The sequence below is a fragment of the Megalobrama amblycephala genome, linkage group LG5, assembly GCF_018812025.1.
Source record: "Megalobrama amblycephala isolate DHTTF-2021 linkage group LG5, ASM1881202v1, whole genome shotgun sequence".
Lineage (NCBI taxonomy): Eukaryota > Metazoa > Chordata > Actinopteri > Cypriniformes > Xenocyprididae > Megalobrama > Megalobrama amblycephala.
In genome coordinates, this window is record NC_063048.1 from 21,727,987 (window position 1) to 21,748,096 (window position 20,110).

At 35.5% G+C, this 20,110-nt stretch overlaps 1 protein-coding gene across 2 annotated transcripts in view; it reads left to right on the plus strand.

The window, feature by feature from the left end:
- Positions 1 to 5,173: 5,173 nt before the first annotated feature.
- The window catches only part of b3gnt2b (UDP-GlcNAc:betaGal beta-1,3-N-acetylglucosaminyltransferase 2b), a 35,488-nt gene continuing 20,551 nt past the window's right edge, over positions 5,174 to 20,110 (plus strand). Inside the window, exon 1 of one of the 2 annotated variants that reach the window (XM_048191235.1) lies at positions 5,174 to 5,197. The gene's annotated coding sequence lies outside the window, so the exon portion shown is untranslated. Of the gene's footprint in view, positions 5,198 to 5,525; positions 5,905 to 20,110 lie in introns of those variants that run through there. The other variant, XM_048191233.1, reaches the window with a different exon arrangement.

Sequence of the window (20,110 nt, forward strand, 5' to 3'; positions counted from 1 at the left end):
ATATGAAAGGGCCTTGTGTTCTGTAAAAGGACAGTTTGTGTAAACAAGTCTTGCTCCCACTGTAGCCAAACATGTATGAATGCGTATTTTTATCTTGGAAGTGTGAGTGTGTCAGTGGAGAGTCAAGATCTCGCTCTCTACTATAAATGTGTGGGGTCAGGAAGCACAAAATCATTTTCTTAATCTTTTTTTTTTGTACCAGTAAAAATATCTAAACATTCTTAAAACAAGTGCTTGATAAAGAATATCATATATATACTATACACATACTTACATATATATATATAGTGTTGGGGGTAATACATTACAAGTAACTTGTGTTACGTAATCAGATTACTTTTTCAAGTAACTAAGTAACGCATTACTTTTTCAATTAACAACAAAATATCTAAGTTACTTTTTCACATTATTGACTGACAGCTCTCCTATCCCATGTTGAGAGAAATAAAGTATAGAGGTGTTGTGTGCGCTGTGTGAACATGATGGTCAGTGTTGCCAGACGTACGATAATTATCGTATTTGTACGATAATTTTGACCTCTGTACGATGTACGATCAATAATGAAAAAAATCCCATAATATAATTTCAGTATTTTGTGACACTTCAAATGATGGTCGTTATAAATCGGCTCATTGATCTAGCTGTGTGGATCCTCAACGTCATGATTGTAAGGAGAACATGAACTTGCAGGTCTTCCATATCATCTCATGTTATGCCTTCTCGGCCAATCATCGTGGAGAATAACTCTCTCTCTCTCTCTCTCTCTCACGAGCACAAGTTAACGTTCCTGCCGCGGCACTTAGGTCAGTTGTTTCCCACTAAGGTACGCCTAATTATTTATGTATTGTGGTAATTTGCAGTTCATGTCAAAAAGTTGTTGGTCTATAGATAAGTAGCTGTATTCTGTACGTTTGACTTGTCATGTCACCTTTATTTATACAGCTCTTTGTACAATGCAGATTGTGTCAAAGTATAGCTTTACAGAGATAGAGGGAACATTGGCTGTAGGCAGCAGCTAAAAAAGTGTGATTGTCCAGCTTAAGTTAGTTCAGTATTGATTAGGGGTGTAACGGTACACAAAACTCACGGTTCGGTACGTACCTCGGTTTTGAAGTCACGGTTCGGTACAGTTTTCGGTACAGCAGGTGGAGAGAAAACTAAACATAAAATTGCTTTTTTTTTATTATTAAACAGAGGTTTACTGAACAAATTGTGTTTTTGTCTTTAAATATATTAAATTAAATTAAAACTAAAAGTTTCTTAAGGATAAAAAAAATGATCTCTGCTAATGCTATAAACTATGTAGGGAGCCCTAACTTGAAAGAAGCCCAAACTATTAGCCTAAATTCAATTGCTTTTTATTTTTAGATAAAATAATCAACACTCAAATAACAAATTGTATGCAAACCTGTAAGCTGCACCTAAGGCAGTTTTTGCATTAACTTCTAAATGTTTTTACTCCAATTCGTTGTTGAAATATAATCATTTCTACACAGTGGCTGTTATTTTAACATCAGATTTATTTAAACATACATTAAATAGCCTAATCAGGATATCACTAAAAGGTTAAGTAAAATAATGAATATATTGGCTAATACAGTGCATATATTAAGCGAAAGAGTTCATTTCTCTAGCGAACTAACAAGCTGTGAACACTGAATGGCTTTTCTGAGGTAAATGCATCATTGTTGAATACGGAAGCTTTCATTGATGTCTTTCCACCGTTGAAACACTGAATGAGCGATTACATGAGATATGACCGTTTCAGTAAGTTGTACTGAATCTTGCAACATACCTTCAGATGTTCTTTCATGTTTATTCTGTAACTAGTATTAAGGAGGAAGAGATGAACACATTCACTTGCGCTCCGCGCTCGCGCTGCCGGTTGAACTGAGGCGCCTGTACAGTGATCTGTCACCCCACATCAAAGCACGTCAAAATGGCATTTTCTGTTTAAACTTCATGATTTCGTGGACAGAATTTGAAGGATGACACTTTGTTTCTTATCGAAAGTAACAAAACGCAGAGCTTATTGCGGTTATTGGTGGTGAATATTGGTTGCAATGTAATGCTTCGGTACACACGTGCACCGTACCGAAAGCCCTGTACCGAAACGGTTCGGTACAAATACGTGTACCGTTACACCCCTAGTATTGATTCTTTCCGTTGTAAAAATCAATAGTTATTAATTTGTTCATTTACCTATAAAAAAAGGCGTGTACGATAATTTTGTTCCAAATACGATCATTTTGAGCTTCTGGTACGATAATTGGACATTTTCAATCTGGCAACACTGATGATGGTTATTGTAGCTCTAGTCTAAATGTGAACATGCATTTACTCATCTCACTTTCAGTATTCCTCAAAATGAATAAAAACAGTGAAATGCAATCTCAGAATTTTACGCAAACCTGTAATAATTAACTATATTAAATTACACAAATATACTTTATGTATTTAATCTCACTTTATTAACCCTTGTGCTCTGTTCGATTTCTGTGTACGCTTGTTATGGTCTGGGTCAAACTGACCCTAATTGGATTCAATACAATTCCCCAAAAATCACAATATGAAAAATAGCATACAAGCAGGTACAAACAATTAACTTTTAATATCAATACTTTTCACACATTACAAAGAATAAATTTCTGAATTTATGATTTATAAAAATGTTTTTAACCACTATTTTTAAGACTGCTCCTCCCCCTCCAGTGGGACATTTGCGATTACATATTTATAACTATAATATCTTAGTCTAAACCTAAAGTAATCTTGACAAACTATATATCATTTGAAAACTTTCAGACTCTAGTTTTCATATTTGGTGACTTTTCAAAAGAATTGACAGAGCAATAAAGAAATAGCGATAGATTCTTCATTCGTGATGTGGTGCCAAACTATAACGCTCTGATTCTTTCCTATGTTTTTTATGTGTTTTAGAGAATGAATTCAAATCAAATATTAACATTACTGCACAGACTTCTTCTAAATCGGATGTCTACTCCATAAATATAATGAAAAGTATGGAAATATATGGTTTAGATCACTCAAATCATATATGGAATTCAAAGAGTCCTTATATGGTCAAGGTGGAGTCTGGATATCATCTAGTGGAAAAATTTGGTACTGCACACAGAAAATCTTACTGAAAGTTCTGTTTTTGAGATATCAACCTAAAATTTGGCACATTACTTGTTCAGATATTCAGTTTTGATTTTCTTGAAGTTTGAAGTTGAACGTGTATAAAATATAAAAAAATATATTTTTATAGTTTAAATTTATGTAAACTTCTATAACTTTTTTACAACTTTTTTTTCTACTTCTACAATAATCTGTGACATTTCGCCTTTAAAAAGATACCAAACTTAAGTATGTGCTCTGAAGTATTCAAGATTTTTAACAATTTAAGTTGGAAAAGTCCTTTTCAAGTCTATGCTCAAAAAGTGGGACAGACAATTAACAGGTAAAACAACTTTATATTTTCACAAACTTTGAAAATAAAAAGCTGTTAAACTCAGTAAGACACTGGCACTTTAGTACTAGAGTTGAGGAGTTCTGACGTACAACACAGAAGTGTTTTGTATTTTGGGTTTGTACAGTTGCTTTTGAATGGCTGTCTATGGGTCAAATTGACCCACGAACAGTATGAACGTATAACATTTCTGTATGCACATTTCACAACACATCAGCATATTGAAACTTTGCAGGTTAGATAGTATTTCAGATAGCTTGAAAAAATAAACAATAGCTCATTTTACCATCTGTGACTGACAAAATATTTTTCAGTATTGAAATAAGAGGGGAAAAAGCTTTTTTTTTTTTTTTTTTTTACTTTCACAAGGGTAGTTAAAAACCATCATAACAAAATCTAACCAAAAAATCTTATTATTTTGGGTCTGTACAGTTGCCCCAGATCAGTGGTGCCCAACCCTGTTCCTGGAGATCTACCTACCTGCAAAGTTTAGCTCCAACCCTCATAAAAAACACCCGAATCAGCTGATTAAGATCTTCAGGAGCACTTGATAATTACAGACAGGTGTGTTAAGCAGGCCTGCAGCTGAACTCTGAAGAAAGGTAGATCTCCAGGAATAGCATTGGGCACCCCAAATATACGGGTGAGATTGACCCGCGAACATCACAAACGTAACAGAAATTTAGTGTGTGTATGTCAAAACACATCAGCGTGTTGAAACTTTGCATGCATGTTCATCCAAGCGGTACTCACTGCAGAGTCTATGATGGCCAGCTCCTCCTGTCTGGACATTCAGTGGGGAGGAGAGATAGAGTTGTGGGTAGGGTTAGGGTAGGATTAGGGTGTGGTTGAACAGTCTAGACTATAGAGCTAACGTCCACCGAGGGGGGGCTAACGTAAGCTCCACCCATGACCCTAAATGAGAAAAAGTCACAAAATGTCATGGAAAAAAAAAACAGGTTAACCGGCATTTCATTGAACTCAAAAACGGGTCAAATTGACCCACAACATAACACGAGGTTTAACCAATGTCTTTGCTGTTGATCTCCAGTGATCTAATTCAACCATACTAATAAGCGAAAATTACTTTAGATTAGATTTAGAAATAAGAGTGTTGAACTTCCTTCTCCTGTGTCCTATTCTTCTTAAATCCAGAATGGCAGCAAAGCTGAAAGGTTTATTTGAGCTGCGCCCTCTACTGTACAGGTATAAATATGCCTGAGGCTTATTCATTTCACTTGTGGTGTGAAAGGGCCTTTAGTATATATAAAACTATATATTATATATTATGCGGGAAAAAACGTTTCTTTAAAAAAAAAATGTTTAATATATATTAAACAAAACAAACTCAATATAACAATAAACATTCATCAAAACGTTACCTTTTTAGAAGAAAGAAAGCCATTAGATTTTGAATGACATGGTAAGTAAATTATGACAGCATTTTTCAATTTCTGAAATATACCTTTGTTTCAAGATATATTCTCTCATGATCCTATACAGTTTTGGACAATTTCTTGTTTTAAGGAAGTTTAGATATTAAAGTGGGGCTAAAACGCTTGTGATTTTTTTTTTTTATGAAGGTACTGTAACTTCCCATGTAGCCACAGAAGAGCAGATGCGCTGCTCGTGCTGCATGAATGATTTAACTCCTTCCTGTTCTGTTCAAAACCACATCATGGGCAAAAGTACCAGAACAGAAACAGAAAGAGGATCTGAGTCCAGGTATATCTTGAATCTTTCTCTGTTTCACACATTCTCTTATCTTGTTTCTCTCTTTTTCTCCCACAAGATTGCCATCTAAATGTGGTCTATTTTGTACCATGTCCTGCACAGAAGTGTTTCACAGTACTTTATTTTTTCATAAAAATCATGGTCTGACTGGTTTGACTTCTTATGCTATTGGATATGGAAAACTTCACATAATTGTGTAATTGTGTACTTGGTTAATTTTGTCCGGTTACTCTAAGAACACAGGCTTCCTTTATTTTCCGGATTTAATCAGCGCTCTAGATCTCACAGGGACCTTCTCTTTTCTCCTCTCTCGCTCTCTCTCTCTCTCTCTCTCTCTCTCTCTGTCTCTCCCCTTGATAATTTCCATGCTGCTTCATTTTCTGAGGAACATTTTAAGAAGCTAAAAGAAACCAAACTATTCTCTCCGTGTATTTCTTGTCTATTGCTCTGTGAATCCATCAAGACGAGACTCTAAAGAGAGTTTGCCCTCTAACCTTTAGGTGCGTGTAGTTTAGGTACTGTTGGTTCCATAAATAGTTTTAATCTTGTCTAGCAAGCATTCAAGACCAAATCCACACATACACAAGTCAAGCCAGGTCAAGAGCCTGCGAAGAGCTTTCAGCTGGCTGAGAGTGAGATCAAGGCCTGAAGACTTTTGCCTTTTATAGCTGGAGAGAGGAGTCTGGACAAAGTAAACAGTGAGTAAACTACTGCTCTCTTTCCTCTTCCTCTCTCTCTTTGTCTATGGAACATTAAGAATCTTCCCAGGCCTGTTTACATTTCTGCTGGAAGTTAAAAGGGCTTATATTTATGGGTTCACCCTCTTTTTTTCCGTGTAGAGATTGTGTGTCACAGAGGAAAGGAGATGGGTGACAGAAAGCAGAGGGGAGGTGCTGTGTGAAGTTCATTGTTCACCTTTAAAATCAGCTAACCTTTTAGAAATCCTTTTGTTGTCTCACGCTCTTTAGGGAATTTGGTGTAGAAATTCCTTTGTGTATAGTGTTGACTTGGGATGTTAGGATTGTGGGATGTCCTGTTTATTTATAGGGCAGGCATCAGATTACTTTCCTTCATAAAACATGTGATCTGAATCTTGTACTGCTCATAATGAAATATATGAATAGCCTTGATGACCTAATTTCATAGCTCATGAGATTTAATTCAGTTCTTAGTAATGTTTAATTTGGTCTCAGATGTGTCTAGATAAATTAGAACTGGTTATTGACAAAGGAGGAGTAGGGTTATGACCTTAATGTGAGTTCATTTTTTTTATATATAATCTATGACATATGATTGCAGAAGTGAGTATTTTGGAAAATCTGAGCACAATGTGTGACACTGACGAGTACATTTAAATTTGAATCAAGTTACAGTATTCAATCTGGCAAGTATGCATGCACAAAGCATATTATGATACCTTGCTTGTATTGTGTTCGTCGCATGTCTCTGAGTATGTGCACGACGCCAAGGTCAACTGTAGCGATGAATGAAGCACAGCTAAACAAATCCACGAACAACAGTAAATGTGACCCCACTTTTAATTTGGAATGGCGTATTTCAGTTGGAAATCGAAAATGATGATTTAGTTTGACTGAAATTGAAACATGATGTATATAAGCGCACTTTAATGTTGAGATATCTTCTGTAATTCTAGAGAAAACGTGAGTTTACTCATATAAATCTGAGAAGCAGTAAAAGTCTCCATATACTCTGCATTAATCTCATTACTGAAGTGGTTGAGTGAAACAATTAAAATGAGATGAGAACTAAAGATCTCATTTGTGATTACTGACCTTTTTGTTTCATAAATAATATATAACTTTCAGTAAATGATCTTAGAATTCAATAATCTATTCTCAGTAAATGATTGAAAGCACACAATTCTCTAGAATGTCATTGTCTGCTTTAGCTTTAAGATTTGTCTTCACTGAAAATAAAGGGCCAGACAACACCTAATAATTATTGTTCACATATCTTTGTCTGTAAACTATCTCAACCATCTTAACTTACCTTTATTTCCTTCTTAACTTTATACTGGAAGAAGTATATTCAATTGTGCTCTTAGTATACTTCTTTTAAACTAAAAAAATAAGAAAGTATACTTTTAGTTTACTTTTTATGTACTTCTCAGTAATATACTTAGAATTACATTTAAGTATACTTGACTTATACTGACAGAAAAGTCTAAGTATATTTGGCCTATACTAAAAGTATAATTAAGTATTTTAAGGATTTTTAGTTGTGTTTACTCTTTTGATTAAGTAGCCTATTAAAGGGTTAGTTCACCCAAAAATAAAATTTCTATCATTAATTACTTACACTCATGTCATTCCAAACCCGTAAGACCTTTGTTCATCTTCGGAACACAAATGAAGATATTCTTGATAAAATCCAAGAGGCTTTTTGATCCCCCATAGAAAGCAACGTAATTACCGTCATTCAAGGTCCAGAAAAGTATTAAAGGCATCGTTAAAATAGTACATGTGACTACAGTGTTTGTACAGTTCAGCGCTTCCGTGTTTACGTCCAAATGTTGGCTCAGTATTGGCCGGCTCCTCCATCAGCATCGCATGTATGCGTCGTGGTGCTCACGTGAACAGTGACAATACAGAATGTCCCAGAACAATATCTTAATTTGTGTTCCGAAGATGAACAAAGGTCTTACGATTTTGGAATGACATGAGTGTAAGTAATTAATGACAGAATTTTCATTTTTGGGTGAACTAACCCTTTAATAGGCTACTTAATCAAAAGAGTAAACACAACTATGTGTACTAAACACAAATATGCTTAAAATACTTAAATATACTTTTAGCATAGGCCAAATGCACCCATTTTTGGGTGAACTAACCCTTTAAATACTTTTTTCCATATAGTTTTACATATATTGTCTTATAAACTTACATGTGTTGGCATACAATACATTATATTTGTTTGAAAGTATTGATTTATAAAGAAAACAGATATGTTCCTAATTCTGAGTTTGTGATTTTTTTTGTATAGTCCACTGGTAGTGTACATATTTACTTCAAATCTACTTAGTACAGTTTAAGATATATTTAAAGTATAAAAATTAATACCTAAATAGGAACATAGTAGTATACTTAAAGTGCAGAAATAATATATAAATAGTCAACTATAAGTAACTTGTAGTTTCAGTACAAATGAAAAATGTAGTTGTAAACAAGTTTGTTTACTCAAAGTTTACTACTGTTACACAAAGTATACTTAAAAGTATAATTTTATACACTAAAAAGTGAGCCAATTTAGTCTCAAGTAGTATTTGAATAGTAAACTTAAAAGTATACTTCTAGTGCATTATATTAGTTTACTTACTACATAAATAGTACTTAAAATTCTTGAACTTAAGTATATTTAATAAAATTAACTTTAAGTATAAATATTTTTTGTAAGGGTATACAAGATGCAGTTCCAGATACCCAGTTTTAGCGTTTTAGGTTGATTTTGCCAAATTCTTTAGGCACAGGTGAATGTTCCCCTTGAGGACAGCTGGTCCTCTGTGCCAGAGAGAACTGAGAACGCCTACTTGGATTCAGTGAGGCTGAAAGACAAGCTCTTTTTTTACTCTATAGTCAGCAGTATGGAGATCCAGCAGATCTGGTGGTTTGATGTTACAAAAGACAAAGAGGTACTGACCCTGAGTCAGAGTGAGGTCACATCCTAAAATCTAAAGAACTAGAAGGAAGAAAAGGAGGGGAAAAACTGCACCGATGCTGGTGGTATAGCACAATCAGCACTGTGCTCTTCGGCAATGTCAGGTTCCTCCAGGTGCGTCCGTGGATAGTAAATTGTAATTGGTTTTGGTTAAGGGGCATCTGCTACATGGCAAGATGCTCAAACTGAATTACACAGATGGGAGATATTTTATGTCTATATGTTGACGTCTTTATGCCAAATTAGAATATAATTGGCTCTTTTATTCAATAGTTCCCATCTCTTAATCATATTTTTTTCTGATTGATTCTTCTGACTGATTGTTTCATCTCCTCCTGTGATGCCACAATACTGTGGTTGTTGTGTTGTCCTGGCAACACTGACAGTGAAATAAATGCACTTGGGAGAGCTGCATTATTGATCAGAGCTAATGAGTTAAAGGTGTGGCAGGTTGTGTAGAAGGACTCTGTTGTCAAAGTCACTGTAATCTGACCCACTACCCTGCTGTGTGTGTGTGTAAGAGAGAGAGAGAGAGAGAGAGAGAGAGCCTCTGGGAACTTACAGTATGTCCCAGATCTAAAATTTTGAACATCATGATAGGGGTGGCAATCAGTATAGACATAGTGATATGGTATTATATCAATATCTTGCACATAATAACATTGTTATTTTTTTTATGTTATTCAAATAATTATATGTTGTGATTGACAAGCCAATGTTTCCCACTATAGTTTCTGTATGAACCTGAAAACGAAAGAAAATTGATTTACCTTTATGCTTATGTATGATCGAAATGTTTTATTATTATTATTATTATTATTATTTATTCCCTTACATCCTTCATATAAAAGTCCCATTTTTAAAAGGAATGCAATAAATTCAGCTTTGCCATCACAGGAATAAATATATTTTAAAATATGTGACTTGTTTTGCCTGTAGGTTAATGAGCTGGAGGCAAAACAAGTCAAAAATGTCAATTTTGGTGGAATTTGAGGTTTTCACAAAAATGAGATCATTGAGCCCTCATCTAGCGATCCAAATCGTTCAAATAGCAATTAAACATCTAAAAGTATCTTTATTTGTATGTTTTCTGAGAGGAGTATTTTTCCTTTGTCCATGAAAAATGCCACTTTTATCTGCTCGCTTCACCACTCGCGCTTCCCCTCAGCAACTTCCTCATTAGTCCACGTTTGGTATCGTTTTAAAGCACAGCATTCCAACTTTGTTAATATTCATAGCGAATTTTTGATGGCATGAGTCTGAACCAATGAAATTTGATTTTCAAACTCATGCTGATATAAACAAATCGATCTTACTCACTCGCGCTGACTGACAGATCTGAAGCACTCGCACTAATAAGACGCCAAAATATGTAAGTAAAATAGGCTATTGAAAAAAAGTTAAATATGTATATATATTTTCCTATAGATATTTGGTTTTGACGACGTGTGTGTCAAATTATGTTATTAACAGGGATTTTGGTTGCTAGGTGATTTTGTTTTGGAACCTTCAGAAAACTTTAACCAAAGTTCCTTTAAGACAAGTCATTTCACTCGGCGGCCATCTTCGAAACGCCTCTCGGGCATTCAAGTGCAGCTCCTATCTCTTTGAATGGGGAAACATCAAATTCTCCAAAGCTGTTTGCCAAGCTTTCGATTAAATTTCATATTTGTAATCACCAATGAAATCTAACAACAACTGTCTCATAATTTTTTTTCTAAACGCTCGAATCATGACAAAAAACGGTATTATTCAGGCTGGATCAAGCTAATGCGCATGCGCAGACCTAAATGAGCGTCTCTTGTGCCTTTTTTGGGGGCACGCTTAACCGCCGCTTTAGTTGCAGTGACGCGATGACTTTACCAGTCGGCGACTGGCTCTTATTTAGAAGGCGGGACTTATTCCGCCATATTACGCGTTGCACTTTCTCCCATTCAAAACAACACGAGTTACCCTCTTGCTTTAACTCAAAACTGACTTTTCTGACTCTATCGACTTCAAACAGGTGTAGCTCAGTCATTTTTTGTCAGATTCCAACAAATCATACATCATTTTGAAGCTTTTTTTTTAAAATAGAGATTGCTACTCATTTTGCCAGCATGGGTCACATAGGCCTATATTAAAATAGAAAACAGTATTACTATTTTTACTGCATCACAGCGTGTGATTTATTTGCGTCATTGTTTGGCAACACTTCACAATATGGTTCGATTCATTAACATTATTTAGATATCAAGATATTAGATATCAAGAACATTAAAAAGGCTTACTGGCCCAAAACTTTTGAACAGTATTGTGTAAATTAAAAACACCCAAATATATCTCTTTTGCAACTGAAAGTGATATCACACCCTCACTTTGCAAGCATGTGGCATGCTGTAGGCCTATGCCCACAGATAGCTTACATGATTAGATGAGTTTTTTTTTTTTGTCATGAAGACTCACGCATCAAATTAAGCCTAATAGTCTGTGCTTAATGTCTATTACAAAGACAACCCTCAGGGAGAAACAGAGCTAATGGTCTCAAATGGAAAACAGTAGTGTGTTTTTTTGCTCTGAGTCTGCTTGTTGAAAGGCTTGGTTTTGTATCCGTCGGCAGCTTTACATGCTTCGAGCGCTCATTAACAACATGTGACAACAACAAACCTTCTCGCACTTCTGAGATGACAGAAGGTCTCTGTATGGATTTGTCTTGGTACAATGCGACATCATTTCAAAGCAGTAATCAGAAGAAGACGCATGGTTTTCTTTGAAAATGCTCAAGGAGGGGCCTTGTGTGTACACAACAGTATCCCTTGTTCCGTTTCTGTGGTTCTGTCTCCCTTGGTGATGATAACGCTCTCTTCCTTAGCTTCCGTCTCTATGGTTACAGGGTTTCATAGAATCAATCAACAACATTTCGAATTCTACTGTACTGAGTATGTAAGCAAGCAAAACAAACAGCACAGAGTTGCTCATTGCTTAATGGCCTTTGAGGAGAGCTGGCCGCAAGACTGTAGAACAAAGCACATTTTGTTCTTCTCAGCATGTCTTGGTGGATTAACATCTTAATGCCAGTCATCTTAACCTTGTTTACTGCATAATCTATAATAATGCAAAAGCGGGTCAGAATACAGTACTAAAATAACATTTTGACATGCAAACATTGTCTTTTTTTTGTGTCGACTTCAAACATGCAGGCAAGCTGTAAAGACACATCAGGGGTATTTCCTTTAAACCCCTAACCCTGAGTTCCCCAGAAATCAGACAAGAACCACAGCTGTGACGTGTGAAATTTTACACCTATGGATAATTTAAATATACAAGATTGTAAGCATTTACAATCGTAAACAACTGAGGTAAAAATGTTCGAATTATAGCTATTTATCGTCATTTACTCTTGGGAGCTTCAGACAGAGACAGAGTCATATTTTACCAGACACTCTTTTTTTGTGAGTTTTGTTAAACTCTCTTTTCAGTATATATTACTCTAAACCAAACACGTTATCTCCTTCTCACCATCATGCACCTGTTCTACTTGCAAATGGGCGTTTCTCGTATAGGAGGCACGCATCAACAAGAATCACTTTTTTTTGTATTTCCTTTTTCCTGAGTTTTGTTTTTTGTTGAAGGTCATTAATCTCTGAGTAGGTGGATAAATACGTCTGTTCTTACGAGTGGGAAAATTTACTATGTATGGTCCGTTTGTTAAAAACACAAAAGTGGTTTGAGGTGACAGTTTTTTTTAGAAATGGTCTGCTAACACAGTAATTGCAGGTTCAGTCTCACATAGATGTGACCTAGAAACTGCAGGATACTGTTAAAATCCCACCATATAAACTACTGTGTACACTTCTCCAGGAAACTGTTTCTTTGATCACTATAGAATACATTTGATATACAGCAGGTTCAGTGTTGACAAAAAGAGCAGGTAGAGACTTACACTGCTTTAACATGTTCTTTTATATATTGCCATAATATTATGTTAGTTTCAAAACAACAGGATGTTCACATACATACACACACACACACACATACTTACATACTTGTATATGTGGTTTACGGGGACTCTCCATAGATGTTATGGTTTTTATACTGTACAAACTGTACATTCTATCTCCCTACACTACTGCTACTTCTAAACCTACCCATCACAGAAACATGTGCACATCACTAGATTTAAATAAAAACCTCTCTTGGCTGAGATCAAACTAGTGAGGATCAGTCAATGTCCTCACTAGTGGGTTGTGAAAGTATTTCACAACATAAGTGAGGACATTTGGTCCTCACAAGTGTAGTCAAAACAAGTACACACACACACACACACACACACACACACACACACACACACACACACACACACACACACAAAGTATTTGAACATATCCTTTCACATGACCTCACATACTTGAACATCTGCCTTTGTACAAAATAGGAAGTGTCTGTAAGAAAAGAGCTAAAGCATTGAAAATTAAAATTCCCATTTCCATCATCAGGGCGATAATGAAGAAGTTCCAATCAACAGGAAAGGATACAAATCTTCCTGGAAGAGGACGTGTGTCTTATTGTCTTAATGCATGGTGAGCAGGAGAGTTTGAGTGGCCAAAGACTCTCCAAGGATCACAGTTAGAGAATTGCAGAAAATAGTCTTAGGGTCAGAAAGCCCAAAAACAGCATCTACAGTACATCACCACATGTTGTTTTGGGAAGGATTCAAGAAAAAAATCCTCCGCTCTCATCTAAAACATACTCCAGCATATTCAGTTGTCAGACATTGGAACCCCATGCCCACGGTTAAATATAAATCTGGATCTTTGATTGTGGGCCTATTTTTCCGCTGGAGGTCTTGGACATCTTGTTCAGATACATGGCATCATGGATTCTATCAAATACCAACAGATAAAAAAAAAAAAAAAAATCAAAACCTGATGGCCCTTGCTAGAAACCTTATAATGGGTTGTGGTTGGATCTTCCATCAGGATCTTTGATTGTGGGCCTATTTTTCCGCTGGAGGTCTTGGACATCTTGTTCAGATACATGGCATCATGGATTCTATCAAATACCAACAGATAAAAAAAAAAAAAAAAATCAAAACCTGATGGCCCTTGCTAGAAACCTTATAATGGGTTGTGGTTGGATCTTCCATCAGGACAGTGATCCCCCGAAAACCCCCCCCACCAAAATCAAAAATAGGTCACTGAGCACAAAATTAAGGTTCTGCCATGGCCATCCCAGTCCCCTGACCTGAACCCTAGAAAACTGAAGAGGAGAGTGTATCAACACGGAGTTGGGAGTTTGAAGGATCTGGAAATATTCTGTATGGAGGAATGGTCTCTGATTTCTTGTCAGGTGTTCTCCAAACCCATCAGACATTATAGTTGAAGACTCAGAGCTGTTATCTTTGTTATCTTTATCTGTTAGAAGGTTGCAAAAAGTATTGAATAAAACGGTGCAATTAATTGTGGCCAATGTGCATTAGAGAAAAAACATTTATTTCATAATGAGATTTTACTCCCATTTTCAATTGTTTTACTCAATGAAAAGTTTTTTTAAATACAAGATCAAAAGGATTAACAATACTGATTTATTTCCACATTGTAATGACGCTGGATTCAGGCAGGGATCCATTTGCAAGCTTTATTTAAAGTAAGCGTGGTCGTACAGGCAGGGTCAAAGCAGGGGCAAACAGGAACAGCAAGGGCTAGGCAGAATCGTGGTCAGGATACAGGCAGTAGATCAGGGCAGGCAGATATCGTTCACAGTCCAGATAACATTAAACAGTCCAGAGGTATGCAGCAAGGAATCATAAACGGGTAATCAGACAGGATCAAGAACAGATAAGCAACGCTCAGAATTGTTACAGGAGTAAGCAAGACCTCGCAATGTGTGTGTGAGTGAGAGTCCTTTATAGTCCAGGTAAAGAGCTTCAGGAGTATGTGGCAATAGGTGATTGGTGGAGTGAGTGATGTGATAGGCAAAGGAGGATTATGGAAAATGGAGTCCGGAATGAACAGGAACGTGACACACGTTTCTTTATTCATATGCATAATCAGTTGACGTCATATCTACAAGTTCTGATAGGTTAACACTATATAATTGTAGCAGCATCTGAAAATGGTATTCTGCTCTTTACGCAAATAAGACATTATCTTTTACACTCTTTGTTCTATATGTAAGGGTCACAGGTTAGTCATAAATTCCAGGACTCTTCTCATCTAGGGGTGCTGTTGAACTCTCCTGAAGACTGTTTCTTTGTCATGGTCCAGCCTGGTCTCATTGTTAATACATAGGTATTAATACATAACTTTCAAAGACATAAAACGTATATTTTTGTACATTTAGAAAGGTGCTGAAACGTACAATATTGACGTATTTATAGCACTAAAACGTAAAAATACTTACATTTTTACAGCTAAAAAACTTAAAATATTTACGAATCTTTCATGTTATAAATATATGTATAATTTCCCTTTTATCGTTTTGTAGATAAATGTAAGATCCCTAAACCAACCCCAAACCTAAACATACCCATTTTATACAGGATGTTAAAAGAATAGGAAAATGACAATTTTAGTAAAAATATAACATTAAAACAATATTTTGAGCCACTAATCCTACACCTACCCCTAAACCTACCCATAACCATTTCTTAAAATTACACTGTTATAAATAAAAGAATAACAAACAAACAAGCGTAATCACAATAATTTATTTATTGCGAAAATGTCAAAGGTGGTACCAAAAATAGTTCAAATGATGATGAGTTGCTATCCTCTCCAGTAATAGTTTTTTATAGGTTAGAGAGCAGAGTTTAATTTATTAATCCATGAAAATCCGGCTTCTCTCCGTGAAGGCGCGCACTCATTTGGTTGTGTTTAGAAGGGATACAGCAACGGCCGGAAGTGAGGCAAAATTTCAAAATAAAATAACAGTAAATTAATTTGCTACTTATCAGATTGTATTTTCTTACAAATGTTATTTCAAATGTCAATCCACTGAAACACAGCATGTCGCAATCTGTGACGAAGCAGGTGAGAACCAATGAGCGTTCAATATCAGTGCCGTAAACCATGTCGTAAAGGTTCTCGAGGGCGCAACTTTCAAATTTGAATCATAACGAGCGCGGGCTTTGACTGTGATGGTAGCTGCTGAGAATGAACATGAAGATCGCCGGATAAAGGGCTAAATTTGGATCTGTTCCTTACAAACATTCTAAAGATGGAGTGCAGCGACCAAGTAAAATTAATGTGATTTGTGAATTTATGTTGTGGTTTGGTGTGTCTTATGGTTGTATTGTCAGTCGCTGCGTAGAAGAAAATGCTAAATACTAAATATTACAAAATGGTTAAACATTACAGAATTATTTTAAGGTTTTAAAGTGTAGTCTTGTTTAACATTATGTAATCCTCCGAAACGAGTTTGCAGCACAAGTCACGAGCAGAAATGTTATTTCATATTAAGTAATGTTAGATGAGTGAACTGCTTTCAATAAATTCGACTAAAAACATGTATTGATTTGACAATTGAATTCAACAAATTTAAAACAATGCCATAATTTTAATATTAAAACATGGGAATTAATACATTCACACTTGGATATGTAAAGGATTTATGTTTTATTGCTTTTAATATATAAGTATTTTTACGTTTTAGTACTATAAATACGTCAATATTGTACGTTTTTGTGTATATGAAAACATAAGTAAATGTAGGTGGTAGAACCACAATTTATGTAAAAATACACACGTATTTTCATGAGATCACGTTGCATGGTCACATGCCTCTAAAATTAATAAACAACCCCTGCAAGCACAATTAGACAAAACATAGGCAATATCTTTAAAGATATTGCCTATGTTTTGTCTAATTGTGCTTCAAGGCTGAGTTTTGTCAGGACTTCACTGGAACATAACATGAAAACTTTGTGACATTGTGATAAAATAAATAAATCCTAAAAAGAATTACACATTCTTAGTATGCGTATGTGTTTTAGTGACCTTAGACTGCATTCCTGACGTGGGTCAGACCCTCAGTCACCTCTCAGAAACCAAATACAGACATTGTGTGTAACATAAATAATAGATACTGTTTTAAGAAAACTATGAGTTCCAATTCATTATATAATACAAGAAGAGGGATAGTAAATCCACCGCCATCATAAAATTTTCATTATGAAGGGGAATATACTTCAGAGATATTTTACTCAGAAGAATTTCTAGGAGTTCCAGTAATTATGGCCCACCTGTATTAGAGAAAAACATATCATAAATCAAACAAATCATATGTTTTACTTCAATGAAAAATTAGATTTTTGTGATGTTTTTGAACGAAAGATCAAAAGGATTAACAATGCAGATATATTTTTACAGCCATCTTTGATTATATTTACCAAGTAATAATTCTGACCACGCCTGTATATCCATATACTGTCTATAAAAGATAAGAGTCTGTGGAGCTGAACACTTAAGAATCCAAACTTTCAGACTGACTTTCTTCCGTGGAACACAAAAAAAGAATCTTTAAGAATGTTCCAACATGTCTTTATTTGAAAGTCAGTCAAAACAACATTGGAAGCCATTGACTTTCATTGTATGGTCAAAAAATTGAGCTGAGCTGAAATGCAAAAGAACCAGCTCCCAAAGAAGTTTAATAAATTGTAACATAAAAATGCATATAAAAATGCTTACCCCTGTAGAAGGAGTTTATTAATCTCACCACCCCTTCTTGGTATTTTCACATTTTCAATTCAATTTTTATGTAGGCCTGTTTCATTTTTATATAGGCCTATTTTATACTCTTTCTCCTAAAGGTCTTAACTTGGATTTTGATGTCAAACCTTTTTTGTAGAATAGTTTAGGTGTTCATTATTTAATATGTATATGTGCGTGTATGTATGTATATTTCTTTTGATTTTTTTTTTTTTTTTTTTTATTGGATGTCATTGGTTTATTGGATGCTTGGTTAATTCACTGATTGACCCTGCAGGTGTGATTGTTCATCATGTTGATATAAAAGTTGTTGATATTTGTTGTTTTCTTTGCCCGACAAAGACCACTTGGTTGAAACTGTTGGGGATTAACAGTTTAGGACCCTTGACCAGATATGATGAACGAAGACCCGGAGTCAGAGTTTAAAAAAAAAAATTAATTGAAGAAAATTTTACTGAATAGTTTGCAGTTTCATCAGCAGAAGCCAGCTTTACGTCTCACAAGGAGTTCACATTTCCACAACAGTTATACTCTAACAGAGTCCACCAACTATGTCATTACTTCAGGTTGAATTATTCTGATTGGCTAAGAAAAATAGACAAAATTAGTAATCTTCCACACATGGACAGATAGTCAGAAGCATATCTCCTTCCATCACGATGCTGACGAACGGACCCTGGATTTAGGCACAGGATGTTCTTCTAGATCATGACAAGGCATCTGAAGATCTCCAGCAGAGTGCCAGTTGTCCACCAGTACCCATAAAGGACCTGCACAGAACACTTTGCGCACATACAAAGATTCACATGATTCATAACTTCTTCAAGGTTGAAGTTGGCAGGCTTTAACAAACAGGAAAGATCCCCAAAACATACTGATAAGTTGTACTTTTCTCTCAGTGAGAGGTACAGACAATATTCAACAATATTCTTAGTGTTTGAAGATGAGAAGGAAAATAAATGCTTTAAAAGTCATTTATTACTCACCCTCATATCGTTCCACACCCGTAAGACCTTCGTTAATCTTCAGAACACAAATTAAGATATTTTAGTTGAAATCCGATGGCTCCGTGAGGCCTTCATAGGGAGCAATGACATTTCCTCTCTCAAGATCCATAAAGGTACTAAAAACATATTTAAGTCGGTTCATGTGAGTACAGTGGTTCAATATTATTATTATAAAGTGATGAGAATATTTTTGGAGCGCCAAAAAAACAAAATAACGACTTATTTAGTTTTTTTTTGGCGCTCCAAAAATATTCTCGTCGCTTTATAATATTAATATTGAACCACTGTACTCACATGAACCGATTTAAATATGTTTTTAGTACTTTTATGGATCTTGAGAGAGGAAGTGTCCATTGCTCCCTATGGAGGGCTACCGGAGCTATCGAATTTCAACTAAAATATCTTAATTTGTGTTCTGAAGATTAACGAAGGTCTTACGGGTGTGGAACGACATGAGGGTGAGTAATAAATGACAGAATTTTCATTTTTGGGTGAACTAACCCTTTAACATAAGCTGAAGAATTCATTCAAATAATTTAATATTTAGAAAGATAAATGTTGATTAATAACTTGATTATAAATCACTCAAAATATTGAAGCATCAGTGGATTCCAGAATCCACCCTTCAAAACATAATTTATTAAACAACTTTGAGAGCAGAAATACCAGTGTGCCGGTTCTTTTGCTTTTCAGCTAAGTTTTCTTTTGGTTGAGCACTTGCTTAAGTGATGTTTGGATGTGGGCATACTACTTTGAGTTTAAAAAAAATTCACATTTTTCAAAATATCTTCAGTTATGTTCCACTGAAGAAAGTGCAGGCAGAATTTTCATTTATGAGGGAAATATCCCTTTAATTGCTTTGTAAATTGTACATCTTCAGTGAACAAAACAACTTGTTTAGGCCAGAAATAGCCTTAATTTGGAAACAGGCTCTGAGAATAAACTCAATGAGATTTTGAGGGTCTGTTACAAACTGCAAGGCTTGAACATCCTCTCTGACCCTCTCTAACTAATCTAATCACACTAACAGAGCACTCTTGACATATCATTTTTATCACAGCCATTCAGTTCCTCTCATCTGCCCTTTTAACTTTGCAAAACAGTGCAGTGTTATCTGTGATTTAAATCATATCGCTGTTGTTGGTGGTCAGTGTGTGGGGGTGTTTTACTGAAACACCCTCAGATTTGAGCAAACTATAAATTAAGGGCCTTTTGATAGATCACTAGTATGGATGTTTTTGAGTTGAGATCCCTGTCTGGCCCATGTGCATACCAAATGCTATAACCAGTTCAGTCTTTGCATAACTATGGATCTAAGGTTTCTGCTAGCATGGCTGGCATCCAAACAAGCCAGAAATGATGCAGCAGACATGACTGACAGATGTTAGGAGGCTTTCCTAGAGTCAATATGTTATTCTGTGGTCCAGAGTCTGTATATGGAAGTCTATTTTTAACTCAAAGGAGTAAAAGAGAGGTTGGTCTTTAGTCTTCATTTCACATTCATATAGAGTAGTGTCCAAAAGGCTGGAACCACA